The sequence below is a fragment of the Dendrobates tinctorius genome, unplaced genomic scaffold, assembly GCF_039654945.1.
Source record: "Dendrobates tinctorius isolate UK_male_01 unplaced genomic scaffold, ASM3965494v1 ptg000143l, whole genome shotgun sequence".
Classification (NCBI taxonomy): domain Eukaryota; kingdom Metazoa; phylum Chordata; class Amphibia; order Anura; family Dendrobatidae; genus Dendrobates; species Dendrobates tinctorius.
The window spans coordinates 38,051,067-38,076,001 of NW_027361810.1; the positions used below are offsets into that span (position 1 = coordinate 38,051,067).

The following is a 24,935-nucleotide window of genomic DNA, read 5'->3' on the forward strand; positions in this document are numbered from 1 at the left end:
AGTACTCCTGTGTATGGCAGAGTTGGCTGAGATAGATATTGGCTGAAGAATCAGCTGAAGCATCATCCGGTCAACAGACATCTAATGTGTATAAGGGCCTTTACCCTACACAACAACAGAAGAAAAATAAGTTCTTAAAACAAAGGCAGCAGAAGTTTCTCACAGATAGTAGACAGTAGAGTACCGAGACTCAGGATCAGTGAGATACAAATGGTACATGTTGAAGGTCAAGAACAATAACACGCCAAGACTCAAGGGTTACAATTTAATAATAGGATATGATACACTGAGATTCAGGGTTAATAAAGTAACATGTGCAGAAGTGATATATATACGAAACATCATGCTATATAACAATGACATATCACTATGTACTTTGAGGTCAAATGAAATAACTTCTTGATCACTGAAGGTCCAACATCTGGGACCCTGAGTGATCCCAAGAATAGAGCTTCGCAAAGCCCTGTCTGAATGTTGAGCATGCACACCTTCATCCATTTTCTAAGAGCCAAGCACTGTACTCAGCTTTCAAGTGTGGAAATACCTATTGTTACACCCGGTCCCTGTCCTGGTGCGGCGCCCAGGTCTGCCACTGTTACACCTGGCCCCCATCCTGGCGCTGCGTCCAGGTCTGGCGCTGCCCCCCATTCTGGGCACTCACCTCGTGCCTCACACACTGTCCTTAGGCAGCAGCCGGCCTCCTCTGTGTCTCATGCGGCTGCTCAGCATTCAGGTCTCTCCCCTGCCTCCACCTCCTGGTGTCCTGTCGGCAGATCTGTAACTAAAGCTATTAGGGCACGTCCGCGTGCTCTCCTGCCTTCTTAAAGGGACAGCATGCATTTTTCAAAAAGAACAATTAGCCAATGGCAGCGCACTGGCTGCTATTTCTGGCCTCTCCTCCATAGGGAGAGCGCCGGAGCAACGAGTATCAATCATTGCTACATCTGGTTCTCTTGCTAACCTGTCTGCACTGCGTCTGCAGTCTCTGTGCATTCTCTTATGCTATCTGTCTCCACAGAGTATCAGTATCCTGATCTTCCTGGTTATATCTGCAACCATCTGGGCGAAAGCCATCCCGTTCCGCCAACAGTCATCCGAGTCCGAGGTCTGAGTGAAGGTCACTGGAACCAACTACTTACCAACTACCCGGATCCAGGACCCGTCTCATTACAGACTCTGCTGTAACTTCTGTTATCCCTTTTGGTCCCGCTGGGACAGCTGCCACGTGTCCGGGGTCTAACTGGAGGTAGCACCTGAGTCCTCCGGGTATTCCATTCTGGTCCTGTCTGAGGGGCTTTACTACGGGTACCCAGGGCTCACTAGTCACGCCCCCTTCGGAGCCCCCTGGACCGTGGTCCTGAGGTTCCACTTTAAAAATAAAAAACGAATGTGAACTTCACCATCTCTGCCTCCGCTTCCATTCGTTACACCTATACACAGTAAGTACATCTGGAGACTATATGTTGAAGGTCAGACATAGCAAGCATTGAGTTTTACCTATCATATGTTCTCTAGAGAAGCAAAGATCAGCTTAGGAACACAGTTACGTTAAAGTGTAACGGAGCAAAACCAAGATATTCCTTTTTGCTAAAGAAGCGATATGAAAGTAAAAATATACTGATGTGCCCACTGTTTTCACAATACAATTATATGTAATATAACATTCCCGCAGCCTAGCAAAACCATTATCACGCGAGAATTCACATCACAACCACTCGGTGTGCATATGGCGCAAACATCTCCAGACAGAGAAATTGCAAAATATTTTTTTTCGTAAAGCTGTTTTTTTTATTTTGGCAAAGATTAAGCCAAAAGGAAAAGTAAGGAAAAGCCCATCCACAAAGGTATCACAAATGTTGTGATGATTGAGGGCACCATGGTTGTTACTCTGGTTGGTGATAGGAGACCGGGGAGAACTGTGGCTGATTCTGGGGTACAATGGCTTGCACACTGGGTAGAACTTAAGTTGGTACTGACATGGAGCCACTTTGGGAAGTAAGCAATTTCCACATCTACATGCCCCCTTTTTAGCATGGATATTGGATTGGATGATGAGATCATATTGTCTCTCTGGTTTGGTTACCAGTGATTGGCAGCTATAAGTCACAGTCATGATGACTACCGGAAAGAGGTAGGAAAGGGAGAAGAAATTAATATAAATTTTGGCTGTTATCATGGTTGAAAATTCTTTGAGCTTTGCCTTATAGGACAAGATTTGCTCCAAAGCGCTGCTATAGGAAGTACAGAGGTAACAGTCGCCTCTGGCACACAGAACCTGCTTAGGTCAAATCACCAGTTGGATACATAAGATGCCAATATTATAAATTACCCAAGGGAGATGAGGACCCTCTAATAGGGTTTTCATTGAGACCCATATGTGTTAAGTCTCTTCACTCACTTTATCTTTTTTATTTTGTTATACTTGTCATTTTTGTTATGTGCGTACAGTTTTACAAATTGTAAAGCATTGTAGATAGATGGGTGCTATATACAGTACATAAAGGGTGTTAGTAACTGATGAACTTCTGCCCTTTTGGATTAATGTTGTGGTTTCATCACTCAGCCCTTGTCATATTGATGTGAAATGCGTCATTTGACTCAATCCACTACATTGTGAAGACATCGAGTATATCACTTGGACGGGGTATCATGAGTCACATTGCATATCCATGGAAGATCCTTTACACGGAGTTCAATGATATGGAATAATAGCATCGACATGAATATAGATAAAACACTTCACAGGAGCCAAAGTGACATAAAAAGTTTAAAAGACTATTTTAAATGCTAAAAGAGTTTTTTTTATCTAATTTAGAAAATACTCGGTAAAAACTGCACATGGGAGAAAAATAACAAACAGTCGTGCACTTATCTTTTTTTTGCATCTCCTCACATCTGCTCTGATGATTCTGTACTGGCCTGAAGCCAGTGTCTACTTTGCTGCATCGATGTCACTCTCTGGGACTTTGGCAGCCAACCTAGCCACATTGGTGACATGTCCTCCGTACTGATATTTACACCGTGGTCAGCATTGTCTGATAGTCATATGCTGCATATGACACATAAATATTGATGTGGCCAAGTAAAAAAAAAAAACGGAGGCGCATGGGACTGTCTTCACCCAGGGTGGCCATATAAGTTTATTTGAATATTTTTCTTGACCCCCTTCCCCATGTACAAGCTCTACTGTATATAGAGGTGTTATCAGTCATTATATAGGAGGAGGTGAGCTGTGGCATCACCTATTGTAAATGGTGGACCCTGTGCTATCTACTGTATATAGAGGTGTTATCAGTCATTATACAGAAGGAAGAGGTGAGCTGTGACATCAACTATTGTGAATGGTGGATCTTGTGCTATCTACTGTATATAGAGGTGTTATCAGTCATTATACAGAAGGAGGAGGTGAGCTGTGGCGTCACCTATTGTAAATGGTGGACCCTGTGCTATCTACTGTATATAGGTGTTATCAGTCATTGTACAGGAGGAGGAGGAGGTGAGCTGTGGTGTCACCTATTGTAAATGGTGGACCCTGTACTATCTACTGTATATAGAAGTGTTATCTCTTATTGTAATATCGGTTTCTGAATTCAATTAGACCGCTAAAGTATTCTGTTCAGAGGAGAAAGTCTCTAGCATAAGACCTAGAGGTCATAGTGAAAAATTGTAAGAATTTTTTTTTTAATATTAAGAAGACAAAAAGGAACAGTGCCAGGAGTTACACAGAGGAACCAGTGGGAGGCGCTAGTAAGCTCTGTGCTTGTTGCAAACCTGTCTCCACAGGAGTTGCAAATCAAATGGGCAGGAATGTTATCAGGTTAGAATAAGCTTTAACTATTTTATCGATTTTAACCGGATAACACCCTATTGCGCTTTTCTCTGTTTCTTAGTTTTCCGTCTATATGTTCACGTAGGTAGAGGCTTGCCAGTCACTGTCAGTGGGCGGGGAAACGCCGCGGGCTATTAAAACTATGCTGTTCTCTGAAACACCGCAGCGTTTCAGAGACAAACATACATGGCTGTGATCATACAGCCGGTGCCTGATGCATGCTGCCCATGGATCGGGCAGCATGTATCACCTGTCAGGTTCCCTTTAATTGACATAAGAGCAACACATTTCCAACTCAACTTGAACTCTTCATCAGGCTCTTTTCTCCTTTGTTATACAGATAGTGATATGCAAAATATAAAAATAAAGCAAACAAAAAAAAACATCGGTTTAAAAAAAAAATTACAGGGGTGGTCCAAAATCGAGACACTGCATACTAATGATACTCCGATGCAGGAGGTCACGTGACTGTAAGTATGTGATTTGCATAGTTCCAGCTACACTGTTGCTAGTCTGTCCTCGCTCAATTCACTTGCATTGAAGGAAGCCGGCACGTCTAGTCAGCAAGTGACCGCATGTATGCAAATGGCATATTTGCCAACTCCCGGCACCGGTGTGCGCACTGCGAGATTCACAAGTCTGCAGTTACATGCAGTGATTGCTGATTTGTACCCTAAGGTCGAACAACCCTATTTAACCTACAATGCTGATTTAAACAAAAGGTCATTTTCAGATGACACATTCCTTGTAAAACCTAGAAATTCCAGTAAGGGTAAAGGTAACCCTACATCTTATTATCTTATAATATTCTAGTGAAAAGGCTCTATGAGGCCGAGATTTGCAGGTGGAGTCATCGAGATGAAGAGATGATTTAGCTTGAATTCTATGATTGAGGTGAATCCAACGTAGGAAGAATGTAAGGGTTTATGGATATGGCAATTTCCTTTTAAACATCATGATGAATCAATTATTCTATCCACATATAAATATGTCATAGGTGAAAGTAGTACATTTGGTTGTTTATTTTTTTTTTTACTTTGCCTTTGTACAGGAAGGTATACATGAAAATATTGTTTGTTTTAATATCCTGCGTTTGAATAAGCAAAAATCTACTGGGAAAGTGAGTTTGTTTGCACCCAGTAGGCAGGCCTCTATAGCTCATCCATTCTTTCTGTTTCCTTCCGTGGCCATATATATACACAACGGTGAAGACACAGACGTGGAAATCAATAATCTGTAGTTTAACCCCTTAGCTTTTTTCGTTTTTACATTTTCATTTTTCGCTCCCCTCCTTCCCAGAGCCATAACTTTTTTTTTATTTTTCCATCAATATGGCCATGTGAGGGCTTGTTTTTTGCGCAAAGGAGTTGTACTTTTGAATGACACCATTGGTTTTACCATGTCGTGTATTAGAAAACAGGGAAAAAAAATTCCATGTGCGGTGAAATTGCAAAAAAAAAGTGCAATCCCACACTTGTTTTTTGTTTGTCTTTTTTACTAGGTTCACTAAAACCTAAAATTGACCTGCCATTATGATTCTCCAGGTCATTACGAGTTCATACTCGTAATAGGCTGTATTGTGCATAAATATGTGACTTCAGATTTTGTATTAGTCTAGCCTGATGAAGAGACCTGAGTAGTCTCGAAAGCTTGCAATGTATTACCATGTTTTCAGTTAGCCATTAAAAGGTATCAACTACTGAGGACTCTCAATCCTGAATATTTTACGAGTTCATAGACACCAAACATGTCTAGGTTTTTATTTTTTATCTAAGTGGTGAAAAAAATTCCAAACTTTGTTAAAAGGAAAAAAAAGTTGTGCCATTTTCCCATACCCATAGCATCTCCATTTTTTGTGATTTCGGGTTGGGTAGGGGCTTATTTTTTTTTGCATGCCAGGCTGATGGTTTTAATGATACCATTTTGGTGCACATACATTCTTTTGATCGCTCGTTATTGCAATGCAATGTCGCGGCAACCAAAAACGTAATTCTGGCGTTTTGACTTTTATTCTCACTACGCCGTTTAGTGATCGGGTTAATCCTTTTTTTATTGATAGATCGGGTGATTCTGAACGCGGCGATACCAAATATGTGTATGTGTGATTTTATTTTTATTATTTTGAATGGGGCGAATGGGGAGTGATTTGAACTTTTATATTTTTTGTTATACTTTTTAAACACATTTGGTTTTTTACTTTTGGCATGCTTCAATAGTCTCCATAGGAGGCTAGAAGCTGCCATAACCCGATCGGCTCTGATACATCGAGGCGATGGTGAGATCGCCTCTATGTAGTAGAATTGCTCACTTGCTTAGAGCGCCGACCACTGAGTGGCACTCATAGCAATCCACCACTGACAACTATAGAGGTCTCCAGGAGACCTCCAGTTGTCATGTCAACACTCCGGTCACCGGTGTGCGTATTTCCGTCACGATTGATGGAAGTATTAACCAAAAGGGGATAAGATCAATAATCACTATATCAAGGTAAGTATCACACAAATGTACAAATAATAAATTGAAACCCCTCTGGAATAAATGGATGGCAGACCATCCGGTGTAAGTACCACTACGAACTCAGGGTATGGTGGAAGTTGAAACAAGCAGGGTATAAAAATGGGTATACCAAAATAAAAAAATATATTAAAAAATAATACAATAATGGTAATTAATTGCCTTTATTAAAACATGACACAACATATAAGTGCAAAATTAAAAATTAAAAATGCACTCTGAAATAATACATGGGACCACATAATAAATAATTAGCTAAATATTAAAGCATTTTTGATACCCATAGTATGCTGGCTGGATTAATAACAGGTAAATACATTGTCACAAAATAATAAAAAGGAAATAATAAAAGATGTTTTTTTAAAAAAACATACAAATAAAGTGCAATTGTGCTATCATGTGAGGAAAGATGTCCACAATAAACGATGGTGCAATTTGAACAAACATAAAGTGCAATTGTGCTGTCATGTAAACAATGAACAAACATCAGTGGCTCAGTGAAACACTAACACAAATAAGGGGCAAATTTACCTGATAAGCCAGAAATATAGAGCACAGTGGCAATATAACGCGCCCTGACGCGCGTTTCGGAGTTACTCTCCTTCGTCAGGGGGTCTCCTGACAAAGGAGAGTAACTCCGAAACACACGTCGAGGCGAGTTATATTGGCACTCTGTGTTATAAAGTATTTCTGGCTTATCAGGTAAATTTGCCCCTTATTTGTGTTTCACTGAGCCACTGATGTTTGTTCATTGTTTATATGACAGCACAATTGCACTTTTTCTTTGTTCAAATTGCACAGTCGTTCATAGTGGACATTTTTCCTCACATGATAGCACAATTGCACTTTATTTGTATGTTTTTTAAAAAAAACATCTTTTATTATTTCTTTTTTATTATTTTGTGACAATGTATTTACCTGTTATTAATCCAGCCAGCATACTATGGGTATAAAAAATGCTTTAATATTTAGCTAATTATTTATTATATGGTCCCATGTATTATTTCAAAGTGCCTTTTTAATATTGAATTTTGCACTTATATGTTGTGTCATTTTTTAATAATGGCAATTAATTACCATTACTGTATTATTTTTTAATATATTTTTTTATTTTGGTATACCCATTTTTATACCCTGCTTGTTTCAACTTCCTCCATACCCTGAGTTCATAGTGGTACGATTGCTGGAAGTATTGTTAAATGTCGCTGTTAGAGTTTGACAGAGGCATTTAACTGGTTAATAGCTGCGGGTGGATCACAATTCCACCCGCAGCTATTGCGGGCACATGTCAGCTGTTCAAAACAGCTGACATATCAAGGGAAAGATGTGGGCTCACCGCCGGAGCCCACATCAAAGGGAGGAAGTCCGACATCGGCATACTATTACGCCCAATGTCGGAAAGGGGTTAAATAATAAAACAGAGTTTCCTTTTTAACTTTTTTCTTATGAATGTTTTTGCATAGCGACAAAAGTATGGTTCGTGGATTAGCAACAGACAAGTGAGCATGTAGATGTAGGATGTAGATGGCACCTATGGATTGTAAAACCACTTTACGTCTTGCTGTTCTGAAGAAAGAGGAAGATGGGATACAGCCAGTAACGTAGCTACCGAGGGGGCAGAGGGGGCGGTCGCCCCAGGCACCGTGCTCAGGGGGCCCCACCCAGAGCTACACTACTGTAACTGTATCTGTGTGTACAGTGCACCCATACAGTTACCCTCCACGGCAGAGCAGGGAGACTCAGTCCTCATGCTCTGCCACCTGGTCACTATGGGGCCCCTGAGCAGTAGGTGTGAGGCAGTGACAACAAAGGAACCCCGCCCATCATCGCAAGTTCAACTGTCGGATAGATGCTAATACGACTGGCATGCACTGATGAGAGTGGGAGCTTCAAGTTCCCTCTCCCATCATCCCCCTCTCAGCATCTCATGTTCATGACGCAGACACCAATGACGTCACTACTTGATGCCCGCTGTCCGGAGACCTGTGGGTGCTCGGAGCAGCGGAGGAACCAGGAGGAGAGGTTTATTTATTTTTTTATGGGGTGCATTATACTATACAGGACTATGGGGGTGCATTATACTATATAGAGTCTGTCTATGGAGGCACTGAAAATGGGTCATGGCTGGGTCTTCCAGCATGACAATGACCCGAAACACACAGCCAGGGCAACTAAGGACGGGCTCCATAAGAAGCATTTCAAGGTCAGGGAGTGGCATAGCCAATCTCCACACCTGAACCCAATAGGAAATCTTTGGAAGGAGGTGAAACTCAATGTTGCCCAGCGACAGCCCCAAGACCTGAAATATCTGGAGAAGATCAGTATGGAGGAGGGGGCCAAAATCCCTGCTGCAGTGAGTGCAAACCTGGTCAAGAACTACAGGAAACGTCTGACCTCTGTAATTGTAAACAAAGGTTTCTGTGCCAAATATTAAACAACTTTTTCTATTGTATCAAATTCTTATTTCATGCAACCAAAAAGGAAATTAATTATGTAAAAATTATACAATGTGATTTTCTGGATTTTATTTTTTAGATTCTGTCGCTCACAGTTGAAGTGTACCTACGATCCAAATCACAGACCTCTCCATTCTTTATAGGTAGGAAAACTTGCAAAATCGGCGGTGTATCAAATATTTATTTTCCCCACTGCAGATAAGGTTTTATTAGTTTCTATCTTAGGTTTTGTCTGTTCAATGACCAGTGTGAACATGCTCCTACATGTTACATGTTTACGAACTTCTACACCAGTTAGCTTTTTTCGGTTTTACGTATATCAGATTTGTCACCAGATCTCAAAATACAACAGTATGCGTTAATATATCAACCCTTTGGACCTGATGAGACTGATGTACTCACTTTGTAAATCCCCGTCAAAACGATTGCATAATCCTTAGTGAAAGTTCCCTTGCCTAATTTTAAAATGAGCAATTAATGAGTGTAGTTCAAGCTGGATACAAAAAAAGGTAATTATTTTCATTTGAGCATTACACAACCAGTCTAAAGTGAGTTTTCAAAGTAACTACACCGGCCTCATCAAGTCTAAGAGATCTAGTTTATAATGTGTGCAGTTAATATTGTGAAATCTGGGTGACAGATCCACTTCAAACTACATTTGTCTCACATGACTGATTAATGACACATGATTGGTTAATCATTTTGTTTGCTTTGTTTTTGTATTGTGTTTCATACATTCTGCTATAAAACATTTCTGATTAATTACTTGAACCCCCGCTGAAGGTTAAAATGAAATAAAGTGAATTCTTACTTCTGCAAATACTCCAAATAAAGTGGTCCGGTGATTCAGAAACCAGCAAATGTCATTATGAGTGAAGCACGGGGTTTATACAGATCGGGCTGGCGGCCCAAAGGACAATGTAGAATTTAATAAAAGATGATCTTATTACTATGAGAGTATGTGAATACAAAGAAATTAAATTAGGCCACTAGAATCAATCAAACATGTAAAAGATGATGGAAAGAAGACATTCCGAGCTGAAACCCTAGTGTATCTGTGACTTCAGATGGGTTTTCTGTTGCTGTGTTATTCATATGTGCCATGGACAGAAAACTGACTAATGTTACACAATTCCCTGGTGAGTTTCCACACGGAAGAAAAAATGGCAGCGTACACTCTTCTCATCCGTTTTATGGCCGAAAATTGTGCATTTAAGGACGGGAAGCTCCGGCATCATCCATGATAGAGACGAGCGAATACAGCTGCACATTGACCCAGTAACACCCAAAATTTGCAAACTGAGAATGCCACTGTTCCACTGAGAACCTGTTATCAGGATTTTATACCCCAAACTAAAGGCATGTACAGTATGTAAAGGCGGAGAAATCCATTTTGCTGTTTTAGAGAAATCCATAGTTGAAATTGTTTGCTAATAAGTTGCAAGTGCGGTGGGGTGGAACATTGCACTTTCAGTTTTCCTGCCCTCTCTCCCTATTCCCTGTGCATTGCCTGCCTCCGGCCTCTTAACAGGTTACTCCTATTTATGTGACCTTTCAGTCAGAGACAATAGGCAGGCAGCAAGTAGCAAATGGGGAAAGAGGGAAAGAAAACTGCAAGTGCAAAGTCCCCCCCACTGCACTTGCAATTCATTTGCATACAATTTCAACTATGAATTTCTCTAAAACAGCCAAACAGATTTCTACAAGCAAGGCAAGGATTTAATCAGCATTACAGCGCCATTATATGCATACCATTAGTTTGGGGTATAAAATCCTGATGACAGGTTCTCTTTAAGTGTATTCTCATAGTTCCATGATTTTCTTGGAACCTGTGTTTGAATAGATGTCAACCGATCACATTGATTTATAATGTGGCCTGACACTGAATGTGCCTCATAATCTAGGTCTCAGAGGATGCCAGCAAGTCATTTTTTTCTGACCCCCAAAACTATGACTGCAAACTATACGGGAGATACTGACTTTTTCCTGGAACCTCATGAATTTTTCAGGAGAGGTGGCAAGTGTATGCAGAGGGCATCAGCCACCATAAAACCAGCCATGTCTTTGCTAATCTAAAATGGTAGTGCTTGAGGGAAGAAGAAGGGGGACCACAGGTTCACCTTGATCATAGAGACTGGAGCTAAGGCATACATGTGTTGTTCCTTTTCTCTATGCATTCCATAGCATCAGCATGACAGGAAGAAAAGGCCGATATGCCAGTCCAAACTAATGAGCAAGATAAGTTTAATAATTAAAAGGATAACAACAATTGTGAGGGGAAGGGTATATATATATATATATATTATATGTCACAAAATGTGTGCTGTAAAAAGCTGGGGCGCATACAACATGAGCATAACTGAATAGAACATAGTCATAAGAAAACTGATAATTGATATAATATATATGTCTATCTTGCAGTCACAAACAGTAATGCCATGATAATAGATGGCTAAAAGATAGAGTCCCTGCATAGTAATCAAATGCTGAATAGCATTGCTATGGAAGTGTTTCCAATCATATGCTAGCGACCATATACTAACCAAGTGCAGGCAAACATTTGAAAAAATGCTACCTATTCAAGGAGCAACAAGGGAGTGCGCACCCGCCCCGACGCGCGTTCTGGTCCTGCTCCATAGCATCAGCAATTGCTACTCCCTCGCTAAAGCTCCCTAATAGGCATAACAGAAGACAAACAAGTTAACATGTCAGATCCAGCAGCACAAAATGATAAAAAATAATTTCATCTGCTGTTGGAATGACCACACAATTACCCTCAAGAGGAAGTCATGGTTCCCCTATTCTGACCTGGTGCCAACATTTTAACACCTAATTAACATTGGTAAAAAACTAACCTGAATTGGGGCCCTCCATAACAGCTACAAGGACTATGTGTATGATACATAAACACTTGGTTAAATCTTTGGATTTTTTTTTATTAAAGATGTTCTCCGGGGCTTATATACTGATGACCTTTGTTTAGGATAGGTCATCAATACAAGATCAATATATTAATAAACTTCATGATAGGTCATCAGTATAGGGTGAGGAGCAGCACTTCACCTCCATTGTTCCCTCGAAGCTCTAAGCTTTAGAAAGGATAAACATTCCAAACCCCGCAGACAGACAGGACCAATATTGAGCTCCTCGATCCTCATTAGACTGTAAATTTAATTATTTCCTTTTTAGTGTGGATGGCTTAGAGGGAACATTGACCACCAACCGTTTACAGTCATTTTTCACTTACTGTCCCGTTAGAACCTGTAATTGCTAATTTTCCTCCTGGACCAGAAGGCGCCAAAATGATCAAAATCACGTACATCCATGAGGACACACAAAATCATGATGAATTAAACATTTGAGTGCTAGAAAAAGTTGGAAGATGACCACATCGCGTGCATCATTTTCGGCTTCGATCGGTTATCTTTTTGCGCCGCTCACAATCACGTTGGTGGTCAATAAGGGTCAATGCACATTGTAATTTACTGCAAATTGAAGTCTACCTCAACTCCCAGACATGATAAAGAAAAAATGACTTTTCATGGGCTACTGGAAATATTGCATGATTACAAATTGATAAAAAAAAATATAAATAATATGTTGTGAAAAAAAAATTGTCAAAAATGTTTTAAAAATACATGTAATGCGAAAACCTTATATAAACAATAGGTCATTTTCTGATTGCAGATTCCCTTTACATTGTACAAACTTGATTTAAACACATTCTCTTTAAGGAAAGAAATAAAACCTTATTATTATTGGAATAGATACATACATATTCAAGAGATGCCATACAGCCGTACATGTGACGTGTGCCAGGCTTTGCCTACTGCCTTATATAAAAGCTCTATAAAAGCCATACATACAGTCATTAGACATCGGACAAGGCGATGAAGCAGAACTGACCATCACATACAGTGAATATAGGGAACATCCCCTGACACAGGCACAATTACAGCCACATTAGAGCTGATGGCATGAATGATGATCTGTAGCCCCGAGGCGCAACTACAAGAAAAGAGAGAGAGAGAAAAGGCTGGAAACCACAGACCTACATTATAATTCCTCCCAATCAATACGAGATATGAGAAATAACCTACTTTGTGAGTCTATTATGAAATGAAGAACTCACTTACTAAATAATTCATACGGGCAGATTTAGTAAGAAAAGTAATAGTGAGTAATTTGTTAAAAGTAGCATTGTAAACCAGAGCGTGCCTTCAATTAATGAGATGTTAAAGAGGTGTTCCCAACTCCAAGATCCTATCCCAATATGTAGTAGATATAATAATAATACTATTAGTTAATACCTTCAGTTAGAAATGTAGTATAGTTCTCCTGATAACCTATGTTGTTTACCCCATGTGCAGGGCACTGCAGTAGCTTAGGTATCCATGATTACAACCACTCATGCAGTGACAGTTGGTTGCTAGAGGTCGTAACCTTGGATACCTAAGCTGCATTGTCCTGCACATGGGGTAAGCAAAATAGTGACTCAGAAGAACTATACTACATTTCTAGTTTGAGGTATTTGCTACTTTTATTATAACTATACCTAATACATATTGGAATAGGATCTTGGAGATGGGAATACCCCTTAAATTATGCCATTTTAGCAGTGGACACTCAACAGCATTGGTGAAGCTCTTACTGAACAATAAATGAATGATCAGACCAATATTTATAGAAGCACTCCTCCTACCATCAACATTGTTATCCTCTTAATACACTGCAGTCATCATATTATATAGTACTATGTACTTACAATTGCTCATTTTGCCTTTCTCCCCAGTTAATTCTTTTCTTTTCCATTAGGTCTATGACCTCACGAGATTAAAAACTGACTAGCGGATTTCTCCTAAGCTCTATGTAGAAACAGGAGGTCAATTTTCCCTGTATGAGTCATGAGTCACTGCAAAAGTGCCTGGCAGGGAGAGGAGGAAGCAGCTGGGTCAGGAGTGGAAGAGGGGAATGAAAAATGTAGGGACCAGAGACTTCCTGTTTCTACATAGAGCAGAGAAAAGAGAAGAATTAGCTGGGTAGAAAGGCAAAATGAGCAATTGTAAGTACACAGTGCTGTATAATAGGATGACTGCAATATATTAAGAGAATAATAATTTTGCTGAGAGGAGTGCTTCTTTAAAGGACAACCAGGTCTAAAAAAAATACAAAATTTTAAGTATGCAATTAGGGCATTTTGAATTAATAGAGGAAGGTGTCTCTCCATCAATAAGCCAAGATGGAGAATTGCTACAAACAATGTCAGTCACCCCTCTGTAGGGCCAGACACATCAATGCGCTACATGAGCAATCCTCTGACTTTTATGGACACACTGTACTGCTACATTTCCTCTTTGCGGCACTGAAAGGAAATAAAAGGTGTTTTCCGGGCATAAGATACTGAAGACCTATTAGTGGGATATTTCATCAATATCAGGTTGCTGGGGGTCTGAGACCCAGCACGCTCATTGAAAAGCTGCTGTGAGCTGTAGTGATGGCAGCTACATATTGGATGGAGCTGTGGAGTGCAGCTGCATTCAATATTCATATCCAGCTGCTAGAAGGTGATTGGGATGGGGGGTTACAGGGTGTAAGGTCCCCATAGATCTGATTTTGATGACCTATACTAGGGATATTTAATTAGTTTCATATACTCAGAGATACACTTTAAGCATTTGCAATGCAAACCATGCATTAAGTGTTCTGGGAATCACAGAGCACCTAACAAGTCTTTGCCTTCCCAGTGTCACGTGCCCCGTCCTGTGTGACACGGCCAGCAGGCCGGTAACCAATACAACAGGACACGGCACGTGTAACTGTCCAGTGTGACGCGGCCCGCAGGCCGGTAACTAATACAACAAGACAAAGGGGGATAGGGAAACATTTACAATGGAGGGCCCTGCAATAGGGAATGGGGAACGTGGAGACCTCCTGCACTCCCCTGAGTCAGTGTCCCTACCGCTCCTAACGTTCCCTATGCCGGTTCCGCATCGGGCACCGCACAGGAACCTATAACCCTGGCACACCCTACACCTATTCCTTGCTAGGGAGCTGGGTGGTGCAGGCACTGGCCCCACCGCTGCACTAACACCAACATGAGGAACAGTGACAAACAGGGAAACATTTAGCTTTTGCTCTGATGCACTTGCTCCTGGCAACAGAGACCAACACCTGAGTGCATCTTCCTCCACCGTGTCCAAGACCTGGGTGCAGCTTTACAGCAACAGCGTCCAGCACTGAGTGCCGCCTTGGAGCAACAGAGTCCAGCACCTGAGTGCAGCTGTCCAGCAACCGAGTCCAGCAAACTGAGTGCAGCTCTCAGTAACAGAGTCCAGCAAACTGAGTGCAGCTCTACACCATAGCTTCCACTCCACCAAGCTTTGCAGGAATTCTTCACTGACACCATAGCTGCTACTCCACCATGCTTTACACGAACTCCTCGCTGACACCATGGCTGCCACTCCAGGACTCTGAATGAGCCGCCCTGGACTCTCCTCCAGCTCCCCATCCAGCTCCTTCCTTCACCCAGGATGGCTGGAAAGCCCAACAATAATAATATCACCAACATGAGTGAGCACTACTGACACGCCTTTGTAGAGCAAACACACCTGTTAGTGATTCCCGTGCAATTACTCTAACCACCAGGGGCAAACTATCTCTAAGAACACCAGTGCAATGACCATACTGGCCACCGGGGCAAAACTATCTCTAAGCACAAGTGCAATGACCATACTGGCCACAGGGGACAAAGGGACAAAAACAACCCTGAGCAAAACAGCTCACAGGAAAAAAAAGGTTACTTGTGCATTTAATCTGTCAGATCGACCCTGGATCATGACACCCAGGTTGTTTTTCCGTCCAGTCTGATTTCCTTGCTTGGCTCTTGACACTACACAGACAGTGAGCTATCAATCAAGCCTGGTGCTGGACGGAGAAATAACATTGGGAGGCAGAGATTCGGGGAAGGCTTTGTCATGCCCAGAGCACTTAATACCTCATTTGCATATGAATTAAAACAACTTGTTCGGAATGCAGGAACAGATGGAAGATTTAAAAGCGTTGATTGATATAGCTTTCAAAGACCTGCATGCTGATGTATGCAGTTTGGAAAGCTGGATATTACTAACTCCCTTTAATACTGCGCTTCAAATTCTTTTTTAACCCCTTCACCACCCTGGAAGGTGCGTTTGTGCGGTTTCGTTTTTTCCTCCCCTTCTTTCCAGAGCCATAATTTTTTTTTATTTTTCAATCAATATGGCTGTGTATGGCTGTGTGATGGCTTGTTTTTTTGCGGGATGAGTTGTACTTTTTAACGACACCAAGGATTTTACCATATAGTGTACTTTAAAAAGGGAAAAAAATTCCAAGTGCGGTTAAATTGCAAAAAAAAGTGCAATTCTACAATTGTTTTTAGTTTTTTTTTAGTACCATGTTCACTAAATGCTAAAACTGACCTGTAATTACGATTTTCCAGGTGATTACAAGTTTGCAGACACCAAACATGTCTAGGTTCCTTCTATCTAAAGGGTGGGAAAAAAAAATCTAAAGTTTGTAAAAAAAAAAAAAAAAAAAAAAAAGGCGCCATTTTCCAAGACCCGTAGCGTCTCTATTTTTCAGGATCTGTGGTTGGGTGACGGCTTATTTTTTGCACGCTGAGCTGATGTTTTTATTGATGCCATTTTGGGGTAGATACAATCTTTTGATTACTTGTTATTGCACTGTATTGCAATGTTGCAGAAGTAAAAAAATGGAATTCTGGAGTTTGGATTTTTTTCTCTTGTTACAATGTTAACCAAGCGAATTAATTCATTTTATTATTTGATAGATCGACTGTTTCTGAACGCAGTGAAACCAAATGTGTGAATTTTTTATTTTTTTTGCTATTATGTTATTTTGAATGGGGTAAAAGGAGGGTGATTTGGTGCCCCCCCCAAACAAGAGACAGGGTCGCCGATGGGCAGCGTTAGTGACGCGCTTCCAGAGTGTCCCTGTTAAATGGTGATGTCAGAGATTTACAGGAGTATGTAACATGTTAACAGCCGTGGGTGGATCGCGATTCCATCTTCGGCTGTTAGCAGGACTTGACAGATGATCAAATCAGCTGTCATGTGCCGGAAAAGATGTGGGATCAACACTGATCTAAAGAGCTGTATAAATGTATTCGTCTTGAATCACACATCATACAATTTTTATTGTCGATTTCAGCACAATTTTTTTTTGATGCAGCAGGAAGGAGAAGTGGTTTTTAAAGGGGTTGTCAGGAACTTTAGAATTGTTGGCTTATTCTTAGGATTGGTCATCAAAAGGCTCGGACTGACCCATAGGGGAACAGGGGAATTCCCTGGTGGGCCCCTGTCCATCGGGAACAGCTGATTGGTAGATGTGCAATACCTGGCACCCCTGCCAATCAGACAATGATGAGATATCCTACGGAAAGGCTATCAAAGTTAAAGTCCCGGACAACCCCTTTAGCTGTAAATTTGCATGTGCAGAAAATATGTTTCTGTCATGATCCAGGATGGGCTTTGTCTTTGGCCCGTCCTGGTCAGACAGGGGTTAACTGTTTCTGCGTCTCTCTGGCAGAGGGCGGCTATTTAATGCTCACTTGACCTAGGTCCGGTGTCAGTTATACTCCTGCCCTCGGCTGAGTTAGTTGACCTGGTGCATACGTGTGCCTTGTGCCTGATATCTTGCTTGTTTGGTTTTGACCCGGTTCTGTCCCTGTTACAAGTTCTGCCTGTCCCTCTTGTACTGCGCTACCTCTCTGTGTATGACCCTCTGCCTGTGACTTGACTATTCTTTGCTCGTCCCTCTGGTACCGCACAGCCCTCTCCGTGTGTAGGGAAGGTGACCTGATGGACGGACGTGTCAGAATAGAGAAAGATAGGTTTGCACAGTTTAGACAGGTGTCAGTTACTAAAGTGGGGAAACAGCTAGGAAAGTGTAGTGGACATGCAGTACCTTGGGTTGACCATTAGATGGCAGGGAGGAGTGTGAGCAAAGGACTTGACATCAGCTTAGGGCTTTAGAAACCGCTGGTCATGGGGGGAGGAGTTACAGTGACAGTGGACCGGGAGAGATATAAATACTGAGGGAGGGTTCCAGAAGATTCCAGTCCCCAGGGGGAGCTCAGGTGACAGGAGGACTACGACAGTTCGTGCTCTCTGAGGAGAATCAGACCAGGGGGACTGAGGAGAGAGAACGTCAGGGGGGTGGTCCTGACTGGAAGAACCGCAGAAGGGACGAGGCACTGGGTGTAAGACACCGTATTTGACACGACGACTGAACAGTAGAAGCGCTGTTGGTTTACGGGCCTAAGGTGGCCACAGTGACGGACCTGTCAGGAGCGTCGACGAGTGAAGAGGGGACGGTGTATGCATACACGTCCCCAGTGTAACGTACAGTGTGTGGGAAGCGGCCCTGGAAACGGAGGACCGTGAGGTGAAGGAAGTGCGGTGTGCTTCTGCGGTCGTCAGGCGGACGGCGAGTGAAATAAACTTGAACATGTTGCACCCAGAATCTGCCTCCATCTTGTCTCTGTTTTATCTCTGCGCGGTAAGAAGAGGGACCACCCCCCAGCTTGGCCCACTGACCTCTACACGTGTACGAACCCTCGCTTGTCTGACCTGCGTTTTCCTCTCCTCTTCTACAGTTTCCCTGCAGTAGGTACATTATATCATCTGCAGCAGTAGGATGCTAAGCCCCGCCCCCTGCAGTCACATGATCTAGGTCCTGGGACTCCTTACTATTTTCAGTTCTGCAGGTCCTGTCTGCTTGAACCGTCACTACTGTATTGGACCCCGCGCTCTCCCGTAGTGTGGGTAAGTTACCCTGCTCGGCGTGGCGATTTTCCGACGCCGACAGGGTCCTGACATTAGAGTCCTGACAGTTGCATGTTACATTACCGGCATGGTGCGTGAGATTTTATGAAATATCCGCTAGTTGAGAAAATCCGCTGAGGATACCGAGCATTAGTGAGCGAACGTGCTCGGGTAACGTGTTATCTAAGCATGCTCGGGTGTTATCTAAGTATATTCAGAATGCTTCAATAATATGTTCGAGTCCAAGCCGCTGCATGGTTGGTGGCTAGTAGATAGCCGTAACACATGCGAGGATTGCTTGTGTGTTAGTCTATGTAGTGAGAGCAGCATTATGTAGGGGCAGGGACCCTGATTCCAGTAATGTATCACATGCTGCTCTGCATGCCGTCATTTTGGTACAATCATAGTTTTCTTTGCTTCAGATCTAGCAGAGCTCATATTGCTGAGCCTCTTTGTGTGTACAATGTATATTGACAGAAAGTTACCAATCAGTGTCGGGGCGGGGTTACACAGAGCAGTTGACTAGGAGGCAGCAGACACCTAGTCCTGCAGTGATAATCTCCTGCTGATGAAATGCCTATTACAGTACATTGACAGACACAGCCCAGTAAGTGACACATTTGAGGGATCAGACTCTCTGTCCCTTCATCATGCTGCTATCAGATTACATAGCAAAAAAAACTGCTGTCGGATTCCCTTGAATTTTCAAAACATCATATCATATCTGTTGCATAATTGATGCAAATGGAAACAGAGGGGTCCCCAATTCTTATTATGGGGTTTGTTTGGGTTCTATTATATAAAATATGTGGAATTTCATAAATGTCTGAAGATTAGACTCCGGTTGTTTAAATTTCCACTGAGTGGCCCCTGTGCTGGGAAGCCAGGAATGCCTGGTGCATTATCGCGGTGCGACATCCGTCCCTATAGTTGTCAGCTATACAGCTATAAACAGCCGGAGTCTGTTATGAAATTATATGCTACTAGTGTATATCTGATGAAGGTCATTTAGACTGAAACGTTATATATACTGAGACACTATTTGTTGATTGCAATAAAAATGAGCCCTTTTGTTTGAGAATGTCGTATTCCACATATTTTGTATCATAAGGGTTGGGAACCTATCCGTGCACCTCCTTTTTGTCTAGGAGTGCCGTTCTTTTTTCTTATTTTGGGGTGTATTATATGTCCATTTTAAGTACAGAATAAAATGTGCATCATGCAAACTTTTTTCCATTCTAAAAACAGAGATACAACAGAATCAAGACAGACCCCAAAATATTCACTAAGGTCCCCCTTCGTCTCTTGGCATCAGTTACACAATGGATCCTTTGTGGACATCGCTTTTGTTTGTATGTTCCTTAAAATGGAATGTCCAAATGGAAGTGTGAACATAGACTAAGGCTTGACACAAGGACATAATTCTTTGACTTCTATGTTTGTCGCACATTACGATTATTTGTATATGACAAAGGTGGTCTAATACCAACAATTAAAAAACATTAATCCTGGTTCATAATCCCATCACAAACACCATTCAAGACAGGCATGATGGCTATAGTTTCAAACATACCGATTACAACGTGGTTTCCTATGTAGTGTGTGTTTTGTTTTGTTTTTTTGTTTAATGATATTCTATTCTACAAAATAGCAACAACTCTGTGAACTGTCTATTGCCCAAAATGTATCATTCATCCAGATAAATTAAAGTTTATTTACACAAAAAAACTGTTCTACAACACAATTACCTATTAAAATGATTGTCCGACCTTTAAAGTTTTACAAATTCTCCCAAGTTGGAAAATAACAGAAGAAACAATCCTCGGTTTACCAATTCCCAGCCGCTTCTTAGACTACACTTTCCTGGTTCCCCCAATGGTCTCTTTCCCTCCAACTCCAGCAATAATGTGTGGATGTGACATGTGACCGCTAAAGCCAATCACTGACCGCTGCTGTGGCCTCAGAGGTGTTGAATCATCGACACTACAGTCAGTAATTGGCTTCAGTGTCCAGGTTGTTGGAACAGGAGGGGACCAGCGAAGCAACAGGGGATTAGAAAGGTGAGAATTGCTCTTTTTGTTGTTTTTATTACTATTAAGGGGCCTTTACACATAGCGATATCGCTAAAGCATCACCGATTTGGTGACGTAGCAGCGATATCGCTAACGATATCGCTATGTGTGATACTTACCTCTGACCGGATCCCCTGCTGTCTGTCGCTGATCGCGCGAGATCGGCCGGGTCCATTTCTTGTCGGGCGCTTCCTGCTGGGCTTCCTGCTGGCGCCGACGAGCGACGAGTGGACGCGGGCGGGAGGACGTCAGGATCGCCACGTCTGACAGGTAAGTGATGACCGCTGCTGCGTCACTACATCGCTGCTGAGATCTGCCTGTGTGGCAGCTCACTAGCGACCATTTAGCGATGCACCAGCGATCCTGACCGGGTCATATCGTTGTCGGGATCGCTGGTGCATCGCTAAATGTAAAGGGGCCTTTATTGTGCTGACAGTCACATTTTTTATACATTTTTTGTAAAGAAATTAAAAATTCTTAATAAAGCCATATCAACCAAGTTACCAGATGAGACTCTAAACAGGATGACGATGGTTGCCATCATCTCTACAAATTTGACACTCCCAAATTAATTAAAAAAAAAAGTTAGCTTTTCCTTTTCATTTAAGAATTTCTTATTACCGGTATTTTACAACACAAAAATAAAAAAAAACAAACAAAGAATTTTGAAAAAAATAAATCTGAACCTCAGACAACAGAATCGTTGGTGTTCACGGAGTTAATAACACAACGTAGTATGACCATGCAAAGATAATTTGTATAAAGGATGTGTACAGTCCTTGCCTCTTTTTGTTTTCTAGAACCAATGTTGACATTCACATTAGTGGATTTAAAAAAAAAAAAAAAAAGAAGTACATAGACTCCGGAGTTAATATATGGTTTATGCCTCAGACGCTTCCTGTTTATCTAGGCCTTTCTGGAAAGTCAATACGCAAAGGAGATTGTATCTACATGAACTGTGCATAAAAGCAAAAATGTTAAATATTAGAAAAACAATAAAAAGAAAAACATTCAACATAAACAATAAAAAAATGCAACATAAACAATAAAAAAACCTTCAACATTAACAATAAAAAAAGATTGGGCGACGTATAAAATCAGAATAAACGTTTACAAAACCTACATCCTGTAACAGATCACTACAAATGACCCCAGTAGGCGCACGAACACGTTATTGGTCTCGCTATCGGACGTCATGCCCTGGGAAGGGTTACATATCATTCCCAGCGCCACAGATTCATGTGACACTTGTCCTAGGGATTTTCTGACACGCTCCTATGATGTCACCAAATCTTTTTTAAGTAACACTGTTTCCAACAATATAACAAAAATTCAGGGTCAGGCAGAGTCCTAACAGTGTCCTATAGGAGAAGGAGAATGGAAAAGGAGACCGTGCAGAGGTAGCTCCCTAATAAATCACTCCCTGACACCATCTTTATAAACAAGGCCCATGGTTCCGGTTCAGAAAACAAAGTCTTCGGGGGTATTTTACATTTTCTTCTATTTTCTGTTGGATTAAATACGTCATTTTGTGACGATCCACAAAAACCGATGTCTAATTATAGCAGATGCTCCATTTGCCGGAGACTGTACAAACATAATAATGTCTCCCCTATGTATTATTTATATGTTATGACATAAGCGTGCTACATATGTATCTATATATAGGTCCCCATAACAATACAATAGTGATCCATGCACTAAAAATCACTGTCTGGAGCTACATCCAGGCTAATGATTATTATAGAACAGTGCCCCCAAGGCATCAATGTGTTACACCCCATAGCAACATCATATACAGTATATATATTTACATGACCTTCAAAACCATTCCTGTTATTGTTGTTTATCGTGCTGTCGGATGACATTGCTCTTAAAAAAACGAAAAAAAATCAATGGGTCTCTTCTAGACTAGTAGCTTCTAGAAATGGCATTATGAGCCCAGTACATTCTGTCAAAAAGGTAGGGGGGAGGTAGGGGGGAGGTAGAAGTGACCATACCATGCAATAAATGTAAATTCAATAGCAAATATATCAGACCCTCCTATACGATGGAGAGGCCTGCGATGAATTTCGACCAGAAGGAGCAAGCGTGGAAGTGGTCAATTCATTAAGGTAACATAATTACTAGATCCCTGCAGATTCATTTGTCCCCTTCTTCCCCCTCTACCCTATCCCATCCCCCCAGTCACTGCCCAGATGGATGGAGAGGAGTAGATGAGTGTGTATAATGTATCAACTCAGAGTTACATATTTCAAATATCAGATCCATATTTGTAAACAGCGGCGTCCATGCATCCACCTGTCTCTAGCTCGCTATCTTATTACTTATTTGCCAAGGACATTTTCAGCAAAGGATGAATGGCAGCTGGGGATCTGCTAGGAGGTGAAGAAGATGTGAAGGATGGAACAGGTACCATAATGATGATCCCTGTTATGGATCCATGCAATACTCACCAAGGCAATGGAACAATGCTCTCTCCTCCTCTCCTTATGTCGAGATCAACCTCCCTCAGGATCAGGGATCTCCTCTATTTCTCTCCCATCAGGACACAGAAGCCATTTAATTCCAGGGCTGGAATGTTTGTGTGTGTGCTTCTCCTTTCCTATAAGGGTCTTCTTCCTCCTGTATACTGCTTGAGACGCTTGTGTGACCCCCTGTACCAGGCGTGTCTCCTCTCTGGATCCTGGATGTGCAAAGGAGGGAGGAGGAGGAAGGATGCTGTGCCCAGAGCAGGTGCAGCACAGAGACAGGAGACACCTTCCCAGGGGCTGGAGAGCAGGATGAATGGAAACAATGGCTGGGCTTAGGAGGGCAAGAAGACAGAATGAAAGATGCCTCCCTAATGCTGTCTATAAGCAGGGGTGTGTGTGCAAAAAAGGCAGATGTGAGCAGCATCAAAGCCAATGAAGACCTTGTGTAAGAGCGCCCCCTGCTGGAGGCCATGTGCTCCTGCTGAGTAACTGCAAGGAGTCGGACCTGGCGGGTGTATTATATGTGTACCTGTGTATAATATCTGTCTATTATCTATCTATCTATCTATCTATCTATCTATCTATCTATCTATCATCTATCCCATATCTATCTATCTATCTATCTATCTATCTATCTCTCTATCATCTATCATCTATCTATCTATCTATCTATTATCTATCATCTATCCCATGTCTTGAAAAAGGTTCACACCCATTGAACCGAAACATTGCTGCATGGGCACATAGCCATATGGGCTATTAAAAAAGCACTTTATTGAAAACTTCTATGGTGTGCTGCTTTTTTTTATGGACTATCTATCTATCATCTATCAATCTATCTATCCAGTTTATACATATGTATACATTATATAAACATATATATCTGTGTATAGATAGGAAGAACAGGGTCCTGATACTGATGCAGTGATAAGCGGTGCCATGCAGACTCTGCTTATCCCTCCATTCTGCTGCAGTTTGTCCTAGACAGTTTTTCTGTGAACTTTCTTTGCCTGCACTAGTTACTAGTGAACATATATTCCCTTAAAAAAAACAATTTGTAATTATCCAGTTAAAACACACCAAAACAATACTCTGTGAATGGTCAAAAAATGTGATATTTGTGAATATACAGGAAAGACCCCCGCGCCATTCTCGCATCTCAGGGTGCCAACCTCCACTTGTAGGTAGTAACGGCACAAGGCATAGAATAGGGTAATATAGGTTTCTCTCGGCTGTGTCCAATCTCTCTGATTTGAGAAAAACAAATATCACATTTTTTTTGACCATACACGGGGTATTATTTTGGGATGTTTTAGCTAGATCACTAAAAATGTGTTTTTTTAAGACTATGTATTCCCTTGTTTTTGACCCCCTTTTCACGATTGACACTTGTTCATCCTGCACTAGTTGCTAACACATTGTGTGTTTCATACAGTTATAGGTCCTGCTGCTCAGGTCCATATCAACTCATGGCTGGGCCCCTAGGCTTTCGGGTATTTCAGCGCCGATCGTGGGAGCGCTCGGTCACACACGATCAAGGTCCATGAGTAGACTTTTCTTCTAATCTAAGGTCCCTGACCGAACTTTCATACTCACCTGCTGCCATCTCCACCTTCCATCGCCGCTGCTCCCTTTGGTCTCCAGCAGTTTGTGACCTGCCAGATTGCTCCAGTCTTTCATGGAGTAAGCCGGAGGTCATAACTCGATATAAGTCTATGAGAGCCAGAACAAGAGCTTATGACTGTTACCTCTGCAGTCAGAAGCTGCTG

General features: G+C 41.7%; 1 protein-coding gene across 1 annotated transcript in view; it reads right to left on the bottom strand.

The window, feature by feature from the left end:
* LOC141049376 (sodium channel protein type 2 subunit alpha-like) overlaps positions 1-23,548 on the bottom strand; it is a 334,599-nt gene extending 311,051 nt beyond the window's left edge. The window contains exon 1 of the mRNA XM_073545791.1: positions 23,149-23,548. The gene's annotated coding sequence lies outside the window, so the exon portion shown is untranslated. The remainder of the gene's footprint in view (positions 1-23,148) is intronic.
* Positions 23,549-24,935: the final 1,387 nt, after the last annotated feature.